The sequence below is a fragment of the Equus caballus genome, chromosome X, assembly GCF_041296265.1.
Source record: "Equus caballus isolate H_3958 breed thoroughbred chromosome X, TB-T2T, whole genome shotgun sequence".
Taxonomy (NCBI): Eukaryota; Metazoa; Chordata; class Mammalia; order Perissodactyla; family Equidae; genus Equus; species Equus caballus.
In genome coordinates this window covers 15927042-15952394 of record NC_091715.1, presented here as the reverse complement: position 1 = coordinate 15952394, position 25353 = coordinate 15927042, and the positions used below count along the sequence as shown (strand labels likewise).

Sequence of the window (25353 nt, the reverse complement as noted above, 5' to 3'; positions counted from 1 at the left end):
TCTAGAGTTAACATCAGGCCTAGTATAAGGCATTAACCAGTCTGCGATGTCATTAGACACAGCAGACAGTGAGGGATAGTAATTAACCAGTTCCGTAAAAGGAGACGACCAACCAGACAGGAAGAAGCCTGAGACATGTCAATTGGTCATCCCTACATAAGGCCCTCACCATCTCCTGAGACCAGACAGACTGGGAGGTAACCTCAGAACCAAACCATGCTTACACCTAAGTGTTCTTGTAGCTCAACTCATTTCAATCTAAGAAATGTTTATTTGATACCTCTTTGGTGCTAAATACTGCTCTAGGCCTGGAAATAAAAAGATGAATAATAATATATCATCTGGGCCAAAAAAAGAGCTCACATTCTAGTGAGGAAGACAGATACATGAACAGATAATTATAAGGTTGCATGAGAGTTACAACTAGAATAGTATGTATGAAATAAGAGACCAAACACAAAAGGGAGTCTGAGGAAGGAGATAAAATAGAATACGGGTTATGAAGAAAGAGACTTCGTTTTCGAGGGAGCAAAGGGACAGAAGAGAACTCCAGGCAGAGGACAAAATACAGGAAAGGTCATGAAAGCATAAAATAGTATGTCTGGGTCAGGAAAAAAATGCAAAAATAAAGGTAGGAGTGGCTAGTGGGTAGAAATTAGGACATATTCAAGGTTTCTGAGGAGGGATGTAGCATGATCAGATTTTTACTTTTCAAAGTTTCCTCTGGAGCAATATCTGACTAGGTTGTTTCAGACCAACAATCCTGCTAAGAACAATTAGAAAAGCTGGGAGAAAAAGATTTTTAAAAAAACCACCTTAGCTTGAATGAATCAAAGAACTACCAAAGCAGTGAGAATTTGCAGAGTCAAGATCCAGAAGAAGATGGAAGCCAAGAGACTTGAGACAGGCATTTGGGAATACTTTCAGCACTGAGGCGATTGTCAATTATGAAGGTAAAAGCAGCAGCTGAGAGGCTGAACAGTTAAGCATAACAGAGCATAAGGGGACAAAACTCGGAGTTCGGACTGTCCAGGAGAAGGGGTCCTGGTAAATATCCCAAGCTGTCAGTAGGAGCGCAAAGGGCTGCACTCTGCGAGGAAGGGTGAACTAGAAATAAGACAGTCTTGAAAGGATTCAAGCACAACTTTAAGGCATCTCCACCCCTGACTGGAAAACGGTGATCATCCCCAAACCTAGTTACCTAAGAAATGCAAAAATAAACCCTCTCTGGAGAAAGTTTGAATTATACAGAACACCAAAACATCTATAAAATTTTTAGCACAAGTATCCGGCGCTCAATCAAAAATAATCAGACTTTTAAGGAGGTAAAATATAACTGAAAACCATGATTTAAAAAAAAAGACAATGGAAAAAGACCCACAGGAAATCCAGAGAATGGAGTTCTAAGTCACAGGCTTTAAATGGCCCAGACAATATGTTCAAGGAATTAAATTACAAGTGGAGAATTTTGGCAGAGAATTGGAAACTACACTACACCATCCATAGAACTAGACTACATTACAATTAAGAGCTTCTACATCATTAAAAGAGTGAGAAGAAGCCCACATATCAGAAGAAAATATTTTTCAACACAAGTAAATGGTAAAGGATTCATACCCAGAGTATATTTTTAAAAGAAGAAGAAACAAGGAAGGAGAGAGAAAGGGGATGGGGAGAAAGAAGTAAGAGGGGGAGAAAGAGTGAAAGAGAGAGAGAGAAAGAGACTTGTACAAATCCACAAGAAAAAGACAATCCATTGGACAATGGGCCAAAAGACTTGAATAAGCTTTTCCAAAAAGTGGATATCCAAATAATCAATAAACATAAAAATGTACTCAATCATGTTGGTCACTAGGAAAATGCAAATGAAAACCACAGTGGGATAGAACTACATACCTAATAAAAGGGCTAGAATTGAAAAGACTAACAATATCAAGTACTGGCAAGGACATGAGTAACAAACTCTCAGACACTGCTGGTGGGAATGTAAGTTGGTACAACCACTTTGGGAAACTGTTTGGCGTCTTCAGTTGCTGAACATATGTATTCTTATACCCCAGAACTCTCACTCTGAGGTACGTAACCAACAGACGTGAGCATGTATGTGCGCCAAAAGACATCTCAAGAATATTTACAACAGCACTGTTTTTAATAACAAAAGCTGGAAATAACTCAAGTATTCATCAATGTTAGAAGGATAAATAAATTGTGGCACGCTCATACAATGGAATACTATACAACAATAGAAAATTAATGAACTACATCTACCCACAGTGACATGAATGAATCTCACAAACATAATGTAGAATGAAAGAAACCAGACACGGAATAATACGTATTGTTTGATTCCATCTATTTAAAGTTCAAAAACAGGCAAAATGAATCTACGATTTAAAAAGTTTGGATATTGGCTACCTTGGCAAGAGGAGTAAGCAACTGGGAGTTCGAGTGAAGGGCCCTTTTAGGGTGTTATTAAAGTCTATTTCTTTAACTAGTTGTTGTTTACACATGGGTCTGTTTACTCTGAAAATTCACCAAGCTGTGTGCTTATGATTTTTGTACTTTTTAAAATGTTATATTTTAATACAGAAGTTAATTTTTAAAAACTACGTTTACAAATAAAGCAGCAATAAGATTAAAATAATCAAGTTTAGAAAATTCTTGGAATTTAAAAAAGTACAAGATGTGTCAATATTAGTATTTAATGCATAAATAAATCACTGCTTTTATGGACTTTTGCTTTTCTTTATTGATTTATGAATTTAATTTCACTTCAAGTACGAAACCAATTTAAAGATAGCTTAGTGTTCTCAAATTTGCACCCAGGATGTTGAACATCAGGGCATATTAAAAACCCACAAATAGTAGATCTGTCTAAACTTGTTGGAGTTCTGAGTTTAAAGCAATTTCCTCAGAAGCCAAGCTTAAAATATTTAAGAAAGCTGTTTCAACAACCCTGGGTTTGAAATTTAGATTAGGAGTGTTGAAGCACAAAATTAAGAAGTAAATAATAAATCTTTCAGACTTCTGATTCAAGATAATTGAGTGAACACAGACACTTACCTCTCCTTCTTACAAAAAGCATTGAAGAAGAAATATAAAAATAATCATTCCACAGTCTATTAGGAGTCTGTGATGGGTGTCAGCAGTAGACCAGAAAAGAAATATCTGGTAGCTATAAATTCAATCAGAGCAGGCTGACAGTGACACCCAAAAGAGCTGGGAAGCGTAGGAAATCCTAACCCTTTACAGTACAGGCAAAAGCAAGGATCTTTCAAGGAGACTTTTCCCAGTAAAAGCTCAGTATAACCACAAAGTCAGAGGCAGTGGGGTAGAGAGAAGTTAGCAGTGGGCATTCAGCTAAGGACATTGGTTGGGGGAGGGTTGAGTTAACTGTATTCCTTTGTTCATGGTATGCTGTCATCATCGCTGGTCCATGCAAGGTCCAGCTCTTGTTGTATTTTATCTTATTTATTCCTTTAGTCTCATTCCTCACTCTCATTTACATGCCCTCCTTAATTTGTTTCTCCACTCAGCACTATGTTATTAAGATATCCTTGTGACTGTGTACTGGTCAGATGCTTCTAATTACAGCACAGTGTTCCTTGAGTTGCACCCTTGACATTTTATTAACTCAGTTCCCCAGTGGTGCACATCTGGATTATCCCCTACTCTGCACTACCACCAATAACACTATGATGAGCATTTTCGAATGTGGCCACCTTACAAAGCTCTATGAGAATTCTCTGGGATATATAACCAAAAGTGGAATTTCTGGTTATAATGTGCACAGATTTTTAATTTGGCCCAATGCTGCCGTAGTGCTCTCTTGAATGGCTGCAACAGCCCACACCCCACACTCCCTCCATGGATGTGTAATGGTTCCTATTTCCCCACAGGCTCAGGGTGAGCCACCTTTCTGATGTTTGCCAACGTGATAGGAGCAAAATGTTAGGCCTTGTTTTAATTTGCATTTCTCTAATTACTAACGATGTAGAGCATATCTCATATACCTGATGTAGTCATTTGCTCTCCTGTCCCATGAATTGCTACTTCTTTTTCTTTTGTTAATTTTTCTACTAGAGTATCGTTTTCTTATTTATTTGTAGGAATTTCTCATTAGGCTGACAATGCAAATATTTTCTCCCAGGCTGTTGTCTGTTTACTTTGTCCATATTTTCTTTACTTAACAGAAATCCTTAATTTTCATGTAATCAAATTCATCTTTTTTTTTTTTTTTTTTTTTTTTGCTTTGGAGCTATATCTAAGAAGTCTCATTCCCTTTGGTCACAAACAAATCTTCAGCATTATCTTCTGTTAACTTTGTAGCTTTATCTTTCACATTTAGTTCTTTCATGCATCTGGAGCCCACTTTTGAACATGGTATTAAGTAGGGTCCAAGTTTTCTTTTTCTCCATATAGTGAGCTAGTTTTCCCAGTACCATCCGGTAAACATTTCATCCTTTTCCCGTTGATTTCTGGTGCCACATTCACCATATAATCATTCCTATATATACAAAGTCTGTCTCTGAGTTCTCTGTTCCGCTCCATTGGTCTATTTGTTCTTACCCCGTACCACATATATTTTTCTCGCTATGGCTTTGTAGTATGTATTAACATCTGAATGGGTAACTCTCCTTTTTGTTCTTCCTTTACAAAATTGACTTAGATATTGGCAGAATTTTATTTTTCCATATTAACTTTAGGGTAAAGTTATTGAGTGTCTCAAAAAATCCAGATTGATTCTGGATTTGGGTTACATTTTGTAATTATTTAATATAAACAGCTATTTCACGTCAATTAAATAATCGATTTCGATTAATTTACAAGTGACAGAACATTTTGACAAAATTTAGTCATCTAATCTAAGAGCAAGGAATGTATCCCCATTTATTCTGTCCTTTAATAGGGCTTTAAATTTTTTTTCCCATACAAGTGTTGTGTATTTTTGGTTATGTTAATTCCTAGATACGTTAGAGCAGGGGTCAGCAATTTTTTCCTGTAGAGAGCCAGATAGTAAATATTTTAGGCTTTGTGAGACATACAGTCTCTGTTAAAACTACTCAACTCTGGGGCCTGGCCCGCCAGTGGTGTAATGGTTAAGTTCACACACTCCACTTTGGCAGGCCAGGGTTTTTGGGTTCAGATCCCAGGTGTGGACCTACACACTGCTCATCAAGCCACTCTGTGGCAGCGTCCCACATATAAAGTAGAGGAAGATTGACACAGATGTTAGCTCACGGACAATCTTCCTCACCAAAAAGAAAAAAAACTACTCAACTCTGCCATTGTTGCATGACAGCAGCCACACATAATATTTAACGGGTGCATCTGTGCTCCAATCAAATTTTAGTTACAAAAACAGGTGGTTGACTGGGTTAGCCCATAGGCCATAATTCGTCAACCCCAGCGTCAGAGGGATATTTTTGGTTTGTTGGTTGGTTGGTTGTGTGCTTTTGGTAATTTATTTTTGAGTTTTGTTTTGTTTTTGCTACTATGGGTGGTTTTTTTAAAAACAATCATTACTAGGCAGATATTGCTAGTATAGAGAAATGCTATTGATTTTAGAAGCTGATCTTGTGTTTGACAAGCTTGTTTCTTGATTCTACTGGTTTTTCTAGGTATTTTTATCATTTACAAATAATGATAACTCTATTGCTTACCTTTCAATTTTTATAAACTTATTTTGTTTTTTTTTTTTCTTATAACTTTGCAGGTCCTATACTATGTTCAACAGTAGCTATGATGGAGTCATCCTTGCCTTGTTCCTGATCTTAAAAGTTTCTCCAAGGCTTCTCAATTAAATATAATATTTGCTTTAAGGATTTGGTATACAACCTTTCCTATAACAAGGAAAAATTCTTTTTTATTCCTAGTTTGTGAAGACTTATCTCATAAAAAGATTTTGAATTATCAAATGCATTTTCTGCATCAATTGAGAGAATAATATTCTTTTCTTCCATTAGGATTTTGGCATCTATATTCATAAGTGAAATAGGCCTGTAAATGATTTTTATTTTTCCATATTGTCTATGTCCAGTTTTGGAAACCAGAGTTCATTAGCCTCATAATATGAAATCGACATATTTATATCTTCAAGAACAACTTATCTAAGATAAAAATTAACTATTCCTTTAAGATTTGGTATAAATTGCCTATAAAAAAAGTCCTGGAAAGGGCAAGGGAGTTTTTAATTGCCACAATTTTTTTTAATTGAGATTCGTGATAGTTTACATCAATGTGAGATTTCAGTTATACATTATTTCTTGTCTGTCACCACTTAAGTGCTCCCATTCAGCTCCTGTGCCCACCTTCCACGCCCCTTCCCCTGGTAACTACTGAAGTATTGTCTTTGTCCATGTGTTTGTTTATATTCCACATATAAGTAAAATCATCTGGTGTTTGTCTTTCTCAGTCTGGCTTATTTTGTTTAGCATAATACCCTCCAGGTCTGTCCATGTTGTTGCAAATGGGATGATTTTGTCTTTTTCATGGCTGAGTAGTATTCCATTGTATATACATATACCACAACTTCTTTATCCATTCATCAGTCAATGGGCACTTGGATTGTTTCCACGTCTTGGCTATTGTGAATAGTGCTGCGATGAACATAGGGGTGCATATGTTACTTTGGATTGTTGATTTTAAGTTATTTGGGTAGATAACCAGTAGTGGGATAGCTGGGTCATGTGGTAGTTCTATTTTTAGTTTTTTGAGGAATCTTCATACTGTTTTCCATAGTGGCTGCACTAGTTTGCATTCCCTCCAGCAGTGTATGAGGGTTCCTTTTTCTCCACATCCTCTCCAACATTTGTTTTTGGTCTTGGTAATTACAGCCATTCTGACTGATGTAAGGTGCTTTCTCATTGTAGTTTTGATTTGCATTTCCCTAATGATTAGTGATGTTGAGCATCATTTCATGTGCCTGTTGGCCATCTGTATATCTTCCTTTGAAAAATGTCTGTTCATATCCTCTGCCCATTTTTTGATTGGGTTGTTTTTTGTTGTTCTTGTTGAGTTGTGTGAGTTATTTATATACTTTGGATATCAACCCCTTTTCTGATAAATGATTTGCAAATATTTTCTCCCAGTTGGTGAGTTGTCCTTCCATTTTGTTGATGGTTTACTTTGCTTTGTAGAAGCTTTTTAGTCTGATGTAGTCCCATTTGTTAACTTTTTCTTTTGTTTCCCTTACCTGAGTAGACATGGTAATTGAAAAGATGTGGCTAAAACCAATGTCAAAGAGTGTACGGCCTATATTTTCTCCTAGGATTTTTATGGTTTCAGTTCTTACATTCAAATCTTTAATCCACTTGGAGTTAATTTTTGTGTATGGTGCAAGATAATGGTCTACTTTCATTCCTTTGCATGTGGCTGTCCAGTTTTCCCAACACCTTTTATTGAAGAGACTTTCATTTCTTCATTGTATGTTCTTGGCTCCTTTGTCAAAGATTAACTGTCCATAGATGTGTGGTTTTATTTCTGGGCTCTCGATTCTGATCCATTGATCTGTTTGTCTGTTTTTGTGCCAGTACCATGTTGTTTTGATTACTATAGCTTTGCATATGTTTTGAAGTCAAGGATTGTGATGCCTCCAGCTTTGTTCTTTTTTCTCAGGATTGCTTTGACTATTTGGGGTCTTTTGTTGTTCAGTATAAATTTTTGGATTCTTTGCTCTATTTCTGTGAGGAATGTCATTGGGATTCTGATTGGGATTGCATTGACTCTGTAGATTGCCTTAGGTAGTATGGACATCTTGACTATGTTTATTCTTCTGACCCATGAACATGGAATATCTTTCCATTTCTTTATGTCTTCCTCAATTTCTTTCAGTAACGACTTATAGTTTTCAGTGTACAGGTCTTTCACCTCTTTAGTTAAGTTTATTGCTAGGTATTTTATTCTTTTTGTTGTGATTGTAAATGGGATTGTATTCAGGGATTTCTTTTTCTGCTACTCCATTGTTAGTGTATAGGAATGCAACTGATTTTTTTAAATTGATTTTGTACCCTGCAACTTTCCTCTAGTTGTTGACTATTTCTAGTAGTTTTCTGGTGGGTTCTTTAGGGTTTTCTATATAGAGAATCATATCATCTGCAAATAGTGAAAGTTTCATGTCTTCCTTTTCAATTTGGATTCCTTTTATTTCTTTTTCTTGCCTAATTGCTCTGGCCAATACCTCCAGTACTGTGTTGAATAGGAGTGGTAAGAGTGGGCACCCCTGTCTTGTTCCTGTTCTCAGAGGGATGGCTTTCAGTTTTTCGCCATTAAGTATGATGTTGGCTGTGGGTTTGTCTTATATGGCCCTTATTATGTTGAGGTGCTTTCCTTCAATACCCATTTTATGGAGAATTTTTGTTATAAATGGATGTTGGATCTTGTCAAATGCTTTCTCTGCATCTATTGAGATGATCATGTGATTTTTATTCCTCATTTTGTTAATGTGGTGTATCACATTGATTGATTTGCAGATGTTGAGCCATTCCTGCATCCCTGTAATGAATCCCACTTGATCATGATGTATGATTCTTTTAATGCATTGCTGTGCTCAGTTTGCCAATATTTTGTTGTGGATTTTTGCATCTAAGTTCACCAGTGATATTGGCCTGTAGTTTTCCTTCTTTGTGTTGTCCTTGTCTGGTTTTGGTATCAGGGTAACGTTGCCCTCATAGAATGTGTTAGGAAGTGCTCCATCTTCTTCAATTTTTTGGAATAGTTTGAGAAGAATAGGTACTAAATCTTCTTTGAATGTTTGGTAGAATTCTCCAGAGAAGCCATCTGGTCCTGAACTTTTGTTTTTTGGGAAGTTTTTGATTACCATTTCAATCTCTGTACTTATGATTGGTCTGTTCAGATTCTCTGTTTCTTCTTGATTCAGTTTTGGGAGGTTTATGAGTCTAGGAATTCATCCATTTCTTCTAGGTTATCAAATTTGTGGGCATATAGTTTTTCATATTATTTTCTTATAATCCTTTGTATTTCTGCAGTATCTGTTGTAATTTCTCCTCTTTCATTTCTAATTTTATTTATTTGAGCCTCCTTTCTTTTTTTCTTGGTGAGTCTGGCTAAGGGTTTGGCAATTTTCTTTATCTTCTTAAAGAACCAGCTCTTAGTTCCATTGATCCTTTTTACTGTTTTTTTAGTCTCTATTTCGTTTATTTCTGCTCTGATTTTTTTATTTACCTCCTTCTGCTGACTTTGGGCTTTGTTCTTCTTTTTCTAGCTCTGTTAGAAAAGATGGTTGGGATGGTTTCAATCTTCTTGAATTTATTGATGCTTGCCTTGTTACCCAACATATGGTCTGTCTTTGAGAATGTTCCATGGGCACTTGAGAAGAATGTGTATTCTGCCATTTTTGGATGGAATGCTCTATATATGTCTATTAAGTCCATCCAGTCAAGTGTTTCACTTAAAGCTACTATTTCCTTGTTGATTTTTTGTCTGGATGATCTGTCCATGGAAGTAAGTGGCATGTTGAGGTCCCCTACTCTTATTGTGTTGCTGTTAATTTCTCCCTTTGGGTCTGTTAATAATTGCTTTGTGTACTTTGGTGCCCCTGTGTTAGGTGCATATATGTTGATAAGTGTTATGTCCTCTTGGTGGAATGTCCCTTTTATCATTAAATACTGCCCCTCTTTGTCTCTCATTGTCTTTTTTAACTTGAAGTCTGCTTTGTCTGATAAAAGTATGGCAACACCTGCTTTATTTTGTTATCCATTAGCTTGGAGTATTGTCTTCCATCCCTTCACTCTCAGCCTATGTTTGTCCTTGGAGCTGAGGTGCATTTCCTGGAGGCAGCAAATTGTTGGGTCTTGTTTTTTAATCCATCCAGCTACTCTGTGTCTTTTGATTGGAGAGTTCAGTCCACTTACATTTAGAGAGATTATTGTTACATGACGGCTTAATGCTGCCATTTTATCTCTTGTTTTCTGGTTGTTCTATGTTTCCACTGTTTCTCTTCCTTTGTATTTCAGACTACCATTTCATTTTGTTGATTTTCTGAGAGGGATTTCTCAGTTCTCTCTCTTTTTGTGAATTGTGGCTCTTCTCTGATTTTTTGGTTATTGTTTACCACGAGGATTGTATGAAAGATATTAGAGATGAGCTAGTCCATTTTCTTATAGCCTCTTATCTCCATTAACCTAAGCAGGTTCCTTCCTTTTCCTCTCCCCTTCTGAGTAATTGCTGTTATAGATTGTTCTGGTTTTAATGTTGTGAGTTTGTGGCTAAGTTGAAGCGTTAATCATTACTTGTGATGCTTTGTTTTCCTTTCCCTTTTAAGTTGCAATTGAGCCTTTGCCTCCCTGTTCTAGTAGAGAGCTGCAGATTTCTGATCGTGTCTGTCTATTTGTCTCCTTGCTCAGAGCTTTGTAGACCTTTGCCTTTTGTTGCTGGTGTAAGGGCATCTTTAATTATTTCTTGTAGGGGAGGTCTAGTGGTGATGAACTCCCTCAGCTTTTCTTTATCTTGGAAAGCTTTTATTTCTCCATTGTTTTTGAAGGAAAGTTTCACTAGATAAAGTATTTTTGGCTGGAAGTTTTTGTCTTTCAGTATTTTGAATATATCATTCCATTCTCTCCTAGCCTGCAGGGTTTCTGCTGAGAAATCTGCTGAAAGCCTGATAGGGCTTCCTTTGTAGGCTTTTACTTCTCCCGTGATACTCCTAATATTCTTCCTTTATGCCAAACTTTTGCCTTTTTTACTATTATATGCCTTGGAGATGGTCTTTTAGCATTAATAAAGTTGGGTGTTTGAGTAACTTCATTTATCTGTAAATCTGAAACCATCCCCATGTTTTGGAAGTTCTCAGCAATTATTTCTTTGAACAAGCTCTCTGCTCTTTTCGCCCTCTCTTCTCCCTCTGGAATACCTATAATCCTTATGTTGCTTTTCCTAATTGAGTTGGATATTTCTTGAAGAATTCCTTCATATTTTTAAAATCTTAGTTCTGTCTCCTCCTCCACCTGTAGAATTTCTACATTTTTATCCTCAAGAAGACTAATTCTTTCCTCTGCAAAATCAATTCTATTTCTTAATGATTCTAGATTATTATTTCATTAATTGTGTTTTTCCAGAATTTCTGCTTGATTTTTTTTATAGTTTCAATCTCTTTGGTGAAGAGATTCATTTTATCGCTGAGCTCCTTGAATTGTCTTTCTGTGTTTTCTTGTAAGTTGTTGAGTTTTGTTATGATGGCTATTTTGAATTCTCTGTCATTTAGCTTGTATATTTTGGTGTCTTCAGTGTTGGTTTCTGGAGAATTGTCATTTTCCTTCTGGTCTGAATTGTTGCTGCAGTTTCTCACGGTGTTTGATGAACTAATCTTTTGTTGGGGCATTTGTGGTATTCTTAGGATGCAGATTCCCCCTGTTACCACTAGGGGGGAGCAGGATCAGTGTTTCTGGCCCCACCCCGTCTGCTGGAAGCTGTGGGGGTATTATGGGTGCTTGCCCCAGCCTGGGATGCATTCAGGCACTTGTGTGGACTGTCCTTGTTGGGCGGGGCTTCCTTGGTAGGCTAGGGCCACTCTTTGGAGCCTCAGGGGTGCTCTGAGCTCCTCCTCCCTGCCAGACAGTGATCACCAGTGGGCTCAAAGCTGCCATGCCTATTCCTGCAGACTTCCAGACCATTCCCTCTTTAGGAGTGCAGCTGCACTGTGAGCACTCATGCACACCTGGGAAGTGTTTGCCCTGGCTCAGAAATCTGCTGAGGTCCCTGTTTACAATGCGCAGTCTGAGAGGCCACTGTGTTTGGTGGGTGGGGTTTCCTCACTGAGACCCAAGCTGTGGCTGCTCCTTCACTGCCCTGGGGCATGGTGTGCTCCCCCTCCCTGCCAGGAAAGTGAGTGGATGTAATTGCCACAAATTTTTAATGCTTCTTGTTCTTTTTCACCAACTTCTTAGGTGAATTTTAGCATTTAAAAATTTTTTTTTCCAGAAAATAACCTAGTCATCTAGGTTTTCAAATTTAATTGCTAGTTATTCATTATGGTATTTTATTATTTTTAGTCTCTGTTTTATCCATAGTTTTAAAACTTCTTGACTTGAAAGTGTAGCTCATTTCATTTCAACATTTCTTGTTTCTTGATAAAGGCATTAAAAGTTACAAATTTTCTTCTAAGTGAGGACATTGCTCTGTGTCCCACAAAATTTGACAAGTAGTGTTTTCATTGTAATTTACTTGAATTTCATTTGAATGCTTTACTTATTAACCTAAGGGGGTTTTAGTATACTGTTCAGTTTCTGGTCTCACAGGAACTTTTAGCAATTCTTTAATTTTATGTTCTCATTATATTATATTATTATAGGAGAACATAGGTGTTTAATATTGATACTTTGAAATTTATTGAGGCTTCCTTTGTGGCCTATTACATTGTCAATTTTTGAAAATGTGCTCAGAAATAATGTGTTGAGTTGAATTTAATTAATATCTAATAGCTGAAGATTATTAATTTGTATACTCAGATCTCCCATGTCTTGTTTTTGATTGCTTGATCTATCAATTTTAGAAAGGGGCATATTTAAACATCTAAGTAAATTGTTACCGAATAATTTATTTTCCCCAATAATATTATGAGTAGTTGCTTTATATATTTTGTGGCTTTATTGTTAGATACATATATACTCATGATTCCTCTTTCCTTCTGATTCTATTGTAACTTTTGCATGTATACCAAGACCTTTTTATCCCTTATGGGAGTTTTTGCCTTAATTCCATTTTATCAGGTATTAAGACTGCTGCCCCAGATTCTGTTGGCTCATATCTACTTGGTATATCTTTTCATCCTTATTATTTTCAATCTTTATGTACCCTTCTGTTTTATTTGTTTTAGGTAGATCATATATCGGTTTTTGGGGGGGGTTATTTTTTTCCTTTTTCTCCCCAAAGCCCCCCAGTACATAGTTGTATATTTTAGTTGTGGGTCCTTCTAGTTGTGGCATGTGGGATGCTGCCTCAGCATGACTTGATGAGCAGTGCCATGTCCATGCCCAGGATCCAAACCAACGAAACACTGGGCCGCCCGTAGCGGAGCGCGCAAACCCAACCACTCGGCCACGGGGCCAGCCCCGATCATATATTGTTTAATCTCACTTTTTTTTTTTTTAAGATTTTATTTTTTTCCTTTTTCTCCCCAAAGCCCCCTGGTACATAGTTGTATATTCTTTGTTGTGGGTCCTTCTAGTTGTGGCATGTGGGACGCTGCCTCAGCGTGGTTTGATGAGCAGTGCCATGTCCGCGCCCAGGATTCGAACCAACGAAACACTGGGCCACGTGCAGCAGAGCACGCGAACTTAACCACTCAGCCACGGGGCCAGCCCCTAATCTCACTTTTTAATTCAATTTAATATTCTCTAGCTTTTAATAGTGAGTTTAAAACACATATTTATTACAGTTACTCTTATATTAAGACTTATTTCTGCTGTCATATTTTATGTTACCCATTCATTGTCATTCTTTGTTTTTTCCTGTTTTCTCCTTCCCTACTTACCAATGATGGGTCAAGTTTTCTTTGGGAGTGTTGACCTTAAACAAACAGACAGCCAGTTATTTCTCCAGGAAAAATGGGTTTATTTGGAATCAGCAAAAAATTGCAATTCGAGGTCTGCAACCACGGCGAGACATGTTCAAGTCCCCCAGCAGCAAAGGGAGGAGAAACTATTTTAAAGAGGGGAAGAGGAAGTTGAGAGGGCTATTGTAAACAGAGTCCATTGTAGGAATTGGGAGTTCAGTGCGTAGTGGCTTTTCATTGGCTGAGTTGTAACAGTCTCTCACTGGGTGAGCTTTTTGGTGGTCAAGAAGAGGAAGTCTTTCTTTTTCCTGTTGGGCTCTGCTATGGACATGGGACATGAGAGCTCCCCCTTTTGGCCTCCTGAGTCCATTTTAATGAGGTTTCTGTTTATTCATTTCCACAGAAGGAGGGACTAATGTAGCTGTTACACATCCCTTGATTAATTATTTGGCCAAACAGGTCTTGAAATGGATATAAAAGATAGCTTCAGAGAATTTTTTTATTCTTGATCAGATGGAGAACTAGCACAGGCTGCTGACTCCCCTCCCCTGAAATCAACCGTGGAGAAACTTCACAAGTGAAAGGAAAAGATGGAACCAAGAAATTAACAACAAAAACTCTTCAGACTGCCTTGGGGGGCCATAGGCAGTCATAAATTTGTACCTCTGGGAATGGTGGCAGCTTGGGGCAGTAGGCAGGCAAACGCAGGAGGAATTAGGTAGATTGAGGGAGAGCCTTGAAGTTGTCCTCTTATCCTTTCCCCACATTCTCTCAATATGATCATTTCTCTTCACATAGAAAGGGTGGAAACAGCCTAGAATGCCAGTGTCAATGGGATTCTCTCAAGGCAGCACAAAAGCACCCTTGCAGTAAAGTGTTGATAAACAGGTGTGGATTGGCCAGGGCCACACAAGCAGTCATTCCTCCCCTCTTCCTCTCTAAATTCCCAGAGCTGGTAGACTATAATTTAGGGAGACTGCCACCTCCCAATGTGGCTTCTGTAAGTATTTAAAGAAAGGATTTAGAAGGATTAGAAGAGTTGCCTTGTGTAATGGTAGCAAATGGAGGTGGTCAGCATTAGTTCTGTGGTTTCTGAGGTATTCTAGACTTGGGTTCATCCTCTCCTCTCTCCTTAAAATTATCACGAGGGACATAAACAAGTAGAGCCTGGGCTTCATCCATTCCTAATATACATTACTAGAGAGAGTAGCTGGTACCCAAGGAACATGGCCATTCTGGCCAAAATAGTTTTATCTCTGAGTAATACAACATCTGCAAAAGACAGACAGCAAATTAAACAGTGTATACCACATGAATCAGAGTTACTGGAACAGATGGCATATTAAATACTCCCGAATAGATAAGGAAGGTTATTTGAATTACGAAGCAGTAAAAGGAAGACTTAAAAAGAACCAAGTGAAAATGTTAAGTATCAAAAATATAATCATAGCAATAAGATCTTAATAGCTAGGATATATAGCAGAATGGACCCAGTCAAAGACCAAATTACTGAGCTAGAAATCAGATTGGAGTTCTTTGCCATAAAACAATAGGAAAGCATAAGGAAAAAGAAATTGTAAAATTGTAAAATAAAAGCCAAGTGATTTGGAGGTCTGAAGTGACAAAATCCTTATCATAGGAGTCTCAGAATGAAAAGAAAAATGTATGTGGAGGCAGCAAACCACAGCCTGCGGGACAAATCAGCCTGTTTTTGTAAATCGAGTTTTGTCGGAGCACAGCCACACCCATTACATGTTGTCTGTGTCTGCTTTCTTGCTAAAATGGTAGACTGAGTAGTTGCTACAGAGACCATATGGCCCTCAAAGCCTAAAATATTTACTATCTGGTCCTTTACAGAAAAGTTTGCTGGTCCCTGTTCCAATGTACCTAGGAATGGGTGGAATGAGACAGGTTAACCATAATAGTCATTCCAATTCAGAAAGAGGAAGAATGACAAACACATGGCATTCACTGTTCCATAGTAATCCTGAAACCCCAAGGACCATGAGGGTCGCCTGCTTTGGACATCCTCATGGCAGGGAATGGGTGTCAATCTCATCTAAAACTTAAGGTAGCATGGAAAACCCATCTAATCTGGTAGATAGTTATTTTAGGAAACATTTCTGTAGCATCTAATTTCATGGTCAAGGAAACTAGATGGTGAAACTATCTAAATGACTCGGAAGCTGCTGCATGCTTGAATACTCTATTAGGATAATGCAGGTGAGGTCGATAAGTTTGAGAAAAGACCAGGACTGGGGAGAAAGAAAGGAGGGGACTGTAGAAGAGAGGGATGGTAGGAAACGAAAACAGAGAGAGCAAGCAAGGGAACCCTTCTGACTTGGGTAGGGAGTTGAAGGCAGACATGGCACCAGTAGACTCTGGGCTGTTCCATACAGGCCTCTGTGCAAGGTGTACTTGATATCTTGTTGCTCCAAGTTCCTCACTCTGATAATTATAGGAACCCTTTGTCCCCAAACCCCACCTCAGAAGCCCCTGCACATAAAGAAAAGCCTGCCATCATCTCCACCCTAAAATGTGTGCTTTCATCTCAGTTTTTTCATCTATTATGAAACCCACAAAACCAGAAGTTTATTATAACTGCTGAACATCCAGAGTTCTAAGCTGTCAAAATTGGTGAATTTGTCATGTTTTTGCATTATTTGTACAGTGCTTTTTAAATAACTATTCATCAGAACACACAACTGCCCCATTCATTAGCATTTTGGACTAGAAAGATGACAATAACCTATCTTGAAAGATGGCTTTCCAGATGATAGCTCCTTAAACATATAGTTCTGACAAACAACAAAATCCAAAGCTATACATTAGGGCAGAAGTCTGGTAAGCTTTGGAAGTTTCAAGAAAGAGTCAAGAATCAATTAAAATTTCTCCTGCTTTACCTAAAAAGAATAAATCAATGTGAGTTCATAAGTGTTTTCAAATCAGCTGAAGTTTCCCTTATTCTGAATGGAGGTGCACTTACCTTCAATCAGCATCGAGGCCTCCACCTAGCAACTGTCAAGGTCGCCCTTTCTGGATGTGGAAGAATGGGAAGGAAATGAGAAGGCAGTGTCAATTAACTGTAGATTAACTTGCAGATTAACTCTTAACACACTTGCAGATTAACTCTCATTACACTTGCAGGGTTCCTCTGCCTTCTCTAAAGGCTTCTAGAATTTTCCAGACTCCTAGAAATTTGTTCAAGATTTTGGTATTCTGCAAATTCCCTCCAGATCCCAGATGAAGGAAGTCTGACTTCAACTGAATTTTTGCAGAGAACTAATTTTGACTTCAAGGGGTGTGTGTGTGTGTGTGTGTGAGAGAGAGAGAGTGTGTGTGAGTGTGTGTGTGTGTTTTTTCAAGAAAGGGAAAGAGAATGGTAACTTGTGAGGGAAGCTCCGTGCCCCCAAAAGCAATGTCCATAAAATTAAGAAATCAATGCAGCATTCCACAGAACCACTCAGGACACCATCCTTTTTCCCTCTGCTGCTCCTACTAGCTGACTACAAAAGCAGGCAGAGTTGGCTCTGAGTTTCCAAGTGGAAAAATATTTTACTAGAGAATCGCAATTCCATCTCAAATTGGAATCAGTTAAAAGGATTACAGAGTTCAGAAAAATCTGTATTTGTCTACATTTTTTTCAGCATAAATATTTAGTAACCTAGGGTCTGGAACAATTCTTCTACGTGTCACTGTAAAAAGAATCAACCATTTTATTTTCAGAGCCAAGTCAAAAAAAAAAGAAAAGGGAAAAAAAGAGATTAAAAAAATTCCTACCTATAGGTCCCTACAGTTTTACCAGTATAACTTCATGTGCGTTATTTATGGTATTCGGGTTTTCCACCAATGGCTTTTTTTGCTTTAAGGAGGAGGTTGAGTGCTTGCTCTTGGTTTAACGTAAAATTTCCCTCCAGTTACAGGTAACTTGTGGAGACTTTGTCCTATGGCTGAGCAGATACACTGACTCATTTCACCAAAGGTGTCTTAAGCCAACACCATTTCCTACTGTGACTTAGGCCCTGCAGCTGCTCCTCAAATAAGCTGCCTTTCTCTCTCTCTCTCTTCTAGCCCTGGAGAGCCGGAGACAATTCATCCATGGCGCAGTGAGCTAAAGAGGTAGTCAACCAAAGTTCAGAGCAAGTTTTCCCGCCCCCGGCTGGCAGTCGGCCACGCCATTCCGCCAGCATTCAATGTCGGCTTCTCAGAAAATCTATTCCAAAGCTGGCACTTTACCTCAGGAGAATTTAGTCAAAGCATTTGGCACATCAGATTGTCTAAAACACAAGGTTAAGAGCTCAAAATAGCCACCCTATTCCAAGACTGTCTTAAATTAAGGAACATAACTATTAAAAGATTCTGCTACAATTGGACATGAAAACCATACCCTTCCACGAGGTAGCTGGGCAAGACTGCTTTTCCTCCTGATAAATGAACAAATATTTAATGAGCATGCACACTGTTTCTCCGCTGCGGGAATACAAAGAAAAACAAGACACAGTCATCCCCATCAAAGAGCTTAAAATTTAATTAGAGAAACAAGACATAAACACATAAAAACAAAACCTTCTACAAAATTAGAATACAAGCTTTAGATTGCAGCAGCATTAATAGCTCCATATGCTCACTGCCCAGTTTGCGGAATGTGAAGAATTTACCTGTGCTCCCTCTTTACAACATTTGTTGAAGTCTAATATCCATACAGAAAAGTGCACATATCATAAGTATATAGCTCCAAGAATTTTCATAAATGGAGCACAGCCAGGTAACCAACACCCAGGTTAAGAATAAGAACATCACCAGCATCTGGGAAGCCGCTCCTTTTCCTCCTTTCCGGTCACTAGTCTCCTCTGAAGATAACCCTTATCCTGACTCATATCACCATAAATTTGTTTTGCCTGTTTTTATACTTTATGTAAATGGAATCCTGCAGTATGTGTTCTTCTACGTCTGGCTTCTTTTGCTCAACATTTTGTTTGAGAGAGTTACACATATTGTTGTGCAGAGCCGTGGCTCATTCTTATTGCTGTGTAGTAGTCCATTGTGTAAATATTACAAAATGCCTTTATCCATTTCCCAATTGATGGGCATCTGGGTATGATGAGTGGTATTTTCATGAACATTCAAGTTCATGACTTTTGGTGAACATATGTGTACATTTCTGTTGGGAATATACCCGTGAGTGGGATTGCTGGGTTATAGGGTAGGCATATGCTCAGCTTTAGCAGATAACTGCCAAACAGATTTACGAAGTGGTTGTGCCATTTGACCCTCCCACCAGCAGTATATAAGCATTCTGGCCACCCCACATCCTTGCCAGCTTTCAGTATTTTCCACAGGACAACACACTGATAGAGCATGGCTTTGAGCAGAGGCTCATGGGGATTTGAGGCACAGCCTCTGGGCAGTTGAGAGATCTCTTCCTTCAAAGAGAGCACCCTTGAACTGTGGGCGCTCAAGTCTGACCCCACAAGCACAATTCTGCTCCTTTTCCCCAGTTCTCATCTTGCATTAGGTCATCAGCCACATGCACATACACAATCTTCTCCATTGCAAAAGAAGTTGCTTTAGTTCTCCTAAAGCAAATAAATAAATGAATCAATGAGCAAACCCATATATCCATTAACACAGAGACCAGGTAGCAGAAGCACAAATTCTTCCTGGGTTCGGCCAATTGTATCAAGAAAGATACAGGGTTTATCTATCTATCTGTCCATCTATCTAACACATATGTTCTTACTGTGTGCTAGGCCCTGTTCTAAGCCCTTTACAAATATTAACTCATTCAATTCTCATAATATATGAGCTAAACATTATCATTCTTCTAATTTTGCAGGTGAGGAAACTGAGGCACAGAGAAGTGGAGTAACTCACCCAACCTCATAGAGCACGTAAGTGGCAAAGCAGAGATTCCAATCCAGGCAGGCTGGCTCCACAGACGTGCTCTTGACCTCACATTACACTGTCTTTGTTTTTCTGGAATACTCAGGCCCTGAATAATTGCTCATCTCAACCAGTCTAATGTTTTTCTTTTTGTTTTCCCCTTGATATACCAAGAAGAGCACTTATTTCATATACCCAAATCTAAAGCAACCCCTTAGTTTTCCAAAGAGAAAATTCTGCCCCCCCAAATTGGAGCCAATTTAAATAATAAACTTGTAAAGCCATGAATTAGGTAGTCAAATGTCTATTTTAATATTTTACTTTTTAAATTTCACACATATATACAATATCACAAATTAAATAAAATAATGTATTGTTAAAATATTGCTTTTTTTCTGAACTCATGGGTCAGGAAATAATTTATTCATCTTGGACAGAGTTATATAGCTATGCCTCAGTGTCTTCATTGTCACCATAGTTATTTTTTATAACATCAGCTTAAAATTCATTCTGAGCTATTGACATACAGCATCTTTTGATTTCATATATGATGAGATTATTGGGAATTATATCCCAAATTAAAGTACCTCTTTGCACACCTTTTTAAAAATATATTTATCCTATGGGTATTATAATCACACCCTCTTCAATGGAGCATCTGAATATATTGCTCTATAAAGTGATGGTGAAAAGATTTGTTTACTACAATATCAAATGATTGTGATGGAGTCATGACCCCAGTTATAATTACTAAATCTGTGTTATATTTCTTTTTACCTAATCTGTAAAGAGACTTGTATAAACTTCCCAAATTAATATTGATTTAGGTTGTTTTAATGTTCCTCCCCAAATAGTACTTTGTCTTTCAAACTAAACTAATTCAGACTTTATAAAGACTCATACAGAGGGTGGCGATTCCTACTTTCCTAATCATGAAGGAGGGTAGGGAACTTCACCTCTGAATTCCCTCCCCCTGGCTAAATCAGAATACACAATATTACTGAATGACACTTTTTTTTTATTAACCTTTCTCTGAAATTTGTCTTCATCCTTCCCCCTCTCTGCTTCCCCAAACCCTGTCCTCCAACCACAGACTGACACCTGGGTATTTAGCTGTTTCTTCAGAGAGCATGCTCAACCTTAAAGTCATTGGCCAGAAGCCAAGGAAATAACAAACAAGATAGGAAAGAGTAATACTAAAACCAACAAGGGAAGCCATTTATTGGGTTCATGCTACGTGTTAGGTACCATGCCATGCCCTTTAATCCTCACAACAATAACACACTGGGTTATTATCTCCATTTTACAGATAAAATGACTAAACCTCAGAAAAGCTAACTAATTTGCCCAAGACCATAGAACTATTAAGTTGTCTGTATTAACCAGACCTGTCTGATTCCAAAGCCCAGATTCTAAACCCTATCATGTCGCACTGTCACATTTTTAGATGGGATAACTCTCATGATAACATATTAGATTTAGTCTATAAACATAAATGTGCAAAATACATCATAGATTCAAAGGCAGATGATGGGAAATAATTTTCCATAAGGGAAGTCCTCACTGTCTTGGTAATTCTGTACCCAGTTAGATATAGCCAGATTTCCAAAGCCTGGACACGATGAGCAGACCAGAAACGGACAGATTTCTCCTGAGCACTGAGCCCCACGCTGGGCCAAAGATAAGTGTGGAAAATTCACATCCAAAGAGCAAGCTATGTGTGCATAATGGCTAAGCACCATACAGAGTTTCTGGGGTCTTCTGTTCAAAGAGCCAAGGTCCCTATTGAAATGGCATTTGGAGAACTTGCAAATAATATAAAGCAGAAAAATTAGAGCAACAGTGACCTGCTAAATCTGTTTGGCTGTCATCAGAACTCCTAAGATATAGAAAATAAAGGCTAACAGGCATTTGGTGGTGTAATAAAGAGCAAAGGCTTTGGAGTTAGAAAGAGCCAGGTTTTAACTAGCTATATGGCCCTGAACAGAAGACTTATCTTCTTTAAGTCTGTGAGATGTAAATAATAATAACTGTAATAATATCTAATTCATAAAGTTGTTGTGAGGAATCAACTAGACTATGCCTGTAAAATATTTAGCACATTCTAGCATGTGGGAAATCACTTAATAAATGATCATCATTACTATTATTATTATTTTATCCTATTTTATAAACATATTCAGCCCAAGATTAAGTGACTGAAGAGTCCCTTCTCACTGTATTTAAAGGATCTAATGGTCTCCCAGGAAAATGAGGGGGAAAGAGGCCTGGATAATATGAGGGCAGGGCATCCCCCTCTTTTGCCCATCCTCCCTGTTTCTGCGTTTGTTTTGCCACACAATAACACTGCTTACAGCCCACTCAATGCCAAAATTCACATCACCATCTGAAGTAACATCTCCAAGATGAAAGGAAAAACAGATTAAAGGATGCCAGTGATGTCTCAATTCAAGCCATGGGAAACATAGCTAGATTTGTCATTCTTCCCATCCCATGTGAACAAAAGTGCCTTGTACCTGCCACATAGTAGCTGTATAACTGGTACACTGATTGGGGAATATATCTAAATTTAACATTTAATCATCTTGAATGATGCTAGACCTATTTTTTGCCAATTTTAAAAACTTTTTATGCTGGAAAATTTTGAACAAACAAAAGTTGAAAGAAGGATCCATCACCCAGTTTAAAAAGTTATCAACTCATGGCCAAACATGTTTCTTATACACCCCTACCCACTTCCCCCTTCATTTTAGATTATTTTTCAACAAATCCCAGACATCATATCACTTTGTCCCTAAGTCTTTCAGCAGGTGACTCTAAACAATGATTATTTTCTAAAACATAACCATAATGTCATTATTCCACCTAAAAAATTAACAATTATCCCTTAATATCATTAAATATCCAGTAAGTATTCAAATTCTCCCTAATCTTATTTTTTTTACAATTTGTTTGAGTTAGAATCAAAATAAGGTCCGTACTTTGAATTAGTAGATACATCCTTTAAAACTCTCTCAATCTCTAGCTTCTAACTCTCTCTCTCTCTCTCTCATTTTTCAATGTAAATTTGTTGTTGATGAAAGTATGTTGTTTGTCCTTACAGTTTTGACAGTCTAGATTTTGCTAATTGTATCCCACTGGTATTGTTTAACACGTTTCTCTGTCCCCTATAAATTGGTAGTTAAATTTAGAGGCTTGATCAGATTCTGGCTTGATGTTTTGATGAGAAAACTTCATAGATAGTATTGTGTAGTTCCATTAGGAGGCATATAATATCTGTTTGCCTCTCGTTTTGATATGGTAGCCATTGATGATCATTGACCAGATTCAATTTTTTTAAGCAAGATTTTACTATGGTTTATCCCAATATTTTTTAGAAACTAGATTTGACTTGATTAGGAACTAGACATCTGGGGCAGAAAGCTAGCTATTTTACGAAAGAGATTGTATCTCATTCTTCTTTATGCCCCTGGGCTGAAAGCATGGTGCCTGTGACATCACAAGCACTCCTAAACTGTTGGTCAAATTAAATTGGAAAACTAATATTTTCTCTAAAATGTAATTTATCCAAAGAAGGGCATGCTTTTCTACTCTCATCATTAGCTCTTATAAAGTCAAGGATTTCACCACTACCCCAACATCTAGGCTGCCTATTCTTTTTAATTTAGTCATCAAATTCTCCTCACATTCATAAAAGAAGAAATTACTATTCCTGGAATTGAGTGGCTGCAAAGGCTAACATTAGTTTTAATTCTTCCATCACATCTGCTTAAATTTCCTCATTAAGACTTTGGATACAATTTTCCCAATAGCATTACCTGGGCTATGTATGCAAATTATATCCCTGCTTACACAATTGAGCGTTTAGGGCTTACACAATTGAGTGTTTTCTTCCCCTCTGTGATGAGGAACAAAAGGAAATTTGGTTCACATAATGTAGGAGACACCTTTGGATTCTCTTGTTCTACTTTTTAAGCAATTCATTGTAACAGTACCTGGCAGGACTCATTGCCCTGAGGGTTCTTGATCCTGCTTTGCTACGCTCCACCCTGCCTCTTGATCTTGACAGATTTAGACAATGGGGCCAAATCAGCATTTAGCAGAGGTCAACTTAGGAGCTGGTTCTACACATAGAAACGATCCTGGTTCATCATTTCCAGCTTTGGTTCAGCTGTGACCCTTCACTGTCAAAGTCCTCTGAGAAGTTGTTTAGCTCCACTCTCTCCCCTTCTCCCATCTCATACCCTCTTCAGTGTCCTGCAATCTGATTTCTACACCTACCTTACCTAGCAACTTTTGCTGGTCACCACCATGTCAAATCAAATAGCCTTTCCTTGGTTCTTATCTCATGCAATGGTTTAGCAGTTTTCACGCTGTTCAGCAGCCCCTTCCTTTTGAAACCATCTGAGGCTACACACTCTGATTCTCCTTCTACCTCTCAGACTGCTTCTCATTCTCATTTGCTGTCTTCTCTTCCCTCATCGGCCTTTTAAACATTTGATTTTCCTATTGCTTTTGCCAAAGACCTCTTCTTTTCTTACTCACTCTCTTTCCCAATAATTTCATTACCAAATTTTGGGAGAAGACTATGAAATCTACATTACTGCCACTATCCTTGTCTGAGAGTCCATGCCCACATCTCTGGTGGTACACTGGAATAGCTGCAAATGAATGGCTAAGCAGCACACACCCAAATAAAATTCTTACCTTTTCTACCCGTATTCCTTGCCCTCTATCACTGCCCTCCACAAATCTATGGAAACTTCAAGTCTCCCATAGTGACTCCTACCCTCTCTTTTTCCCCTTCCCCACATCCAATTGGTCATTAGGTTCTTTCAAATAAGTATTTGAGAGGTCTCTCGAAGTCATCTCTTCTCCATCTACTCTTTGCCAGTTTATGTCCTGACCTCCTTGCACCTAGGCCATCACAGTAGCCTTCTCATCTTGTGCCAGTCTCTCCCTCTCTGAAGCTGTCAATCACACTGCTGCCACAGTTATTATTATCTTCCTAGGACACACAGTGAGTAATGTGACTATCCTCCTGAAAGACTTCTAGCGGCTTCAATTTCTGTAGGCTGAAGACAACAGCATCCAAAGCCCTTCATGACCTGGACCCAATTTCTCTTTCTAGCCCCATAATTCAAAGTAAATAGTCTCTGGGGTTTCAGGTAGGAGAAGAAATTTGAAGAAAAATAGAACTTCTGTGGAAGAAAAGTAAGCAGAAAGGCATGCTCGAGGATGGAAGCAACAATGAGCAAAAGCACTAAAGTTGAAAATACTATTTTATTAAAGGGAAGACAAGAGATAAGTTAATGGGTAAGGAAGGCTGGTGTTGTCATGTAGGGAGAAATATGGTTCAATCAGGATGGAGAAAAATCATTAGTAAGAGTCTCAAAATCAAACATGAATTTAATAAGAATGCTATGTTAATTTCCATGTATATTACCTATCCCTGCATACAAGTTCTCCAAACCTAATATTCTACAGCAGTCCCAACAAAATACTCCCAAGTTGGCTAACTGTTCTCACTTCTATTTTAGGCTTTCAATCCCAATTGTTAACAACTCCATTAAATATAAAACTTCCTTTCAGAGCGACTTGGAAATGTGTTACATAAATGCTGCATATTTCCCCTCTTACTTCTTCCCCAGCATTTCTCCAGCTTCTAAAAATAACACCTCATATGCTGGCTTTGTTCACTGTTCCAGCTCCCACTTGCACACCTATCATGTTCAGAGCTCAACTGGGACAGATCACTTTCAATGCCATTTCTTTTTTGTGTCTTCATTTCTTCCTGCTCATATAGCATTTTTTTAAAGAGAAGCTTAATGCTCCTGAGGAAATTATGTTCTGCCACAGGAATAAAAAGGCTACAAACCACCATTTTTCTCCTCTGATTTCCATAGTGGCCCCAAAAGACATCTTTGGCAGCCAATATAAGACCTCTCTTATGTACATTA

The 25353-nt window shown here is 38.0% G+C and overlaps 1 long non-coding RNA gene across 1 annotated transcript in view; it reads right to left on the bottom strand.

Annotated features, from left to right (window-relative positions):
• Positions 1-25353, bottom strand: part of LOC138921718 (uncharacterized) — a 48495-nt gene that overhangs the window by 11028 nt on the left and 12114 nt on the right. The window contains exons 3-4 of the long non-coding RNA XR_011434552.1: positions 17898-17980; positions 16497-16546 (exon numbers count right to left, since the gene is read on the bottom strand). This is a non-coding gene — a long non-coding RNA (uncharacterized lncRNA). The remainder of the gene's footprint in view (positions 1-16496; positions 16547-17897; positions 17981-25353) is intronic.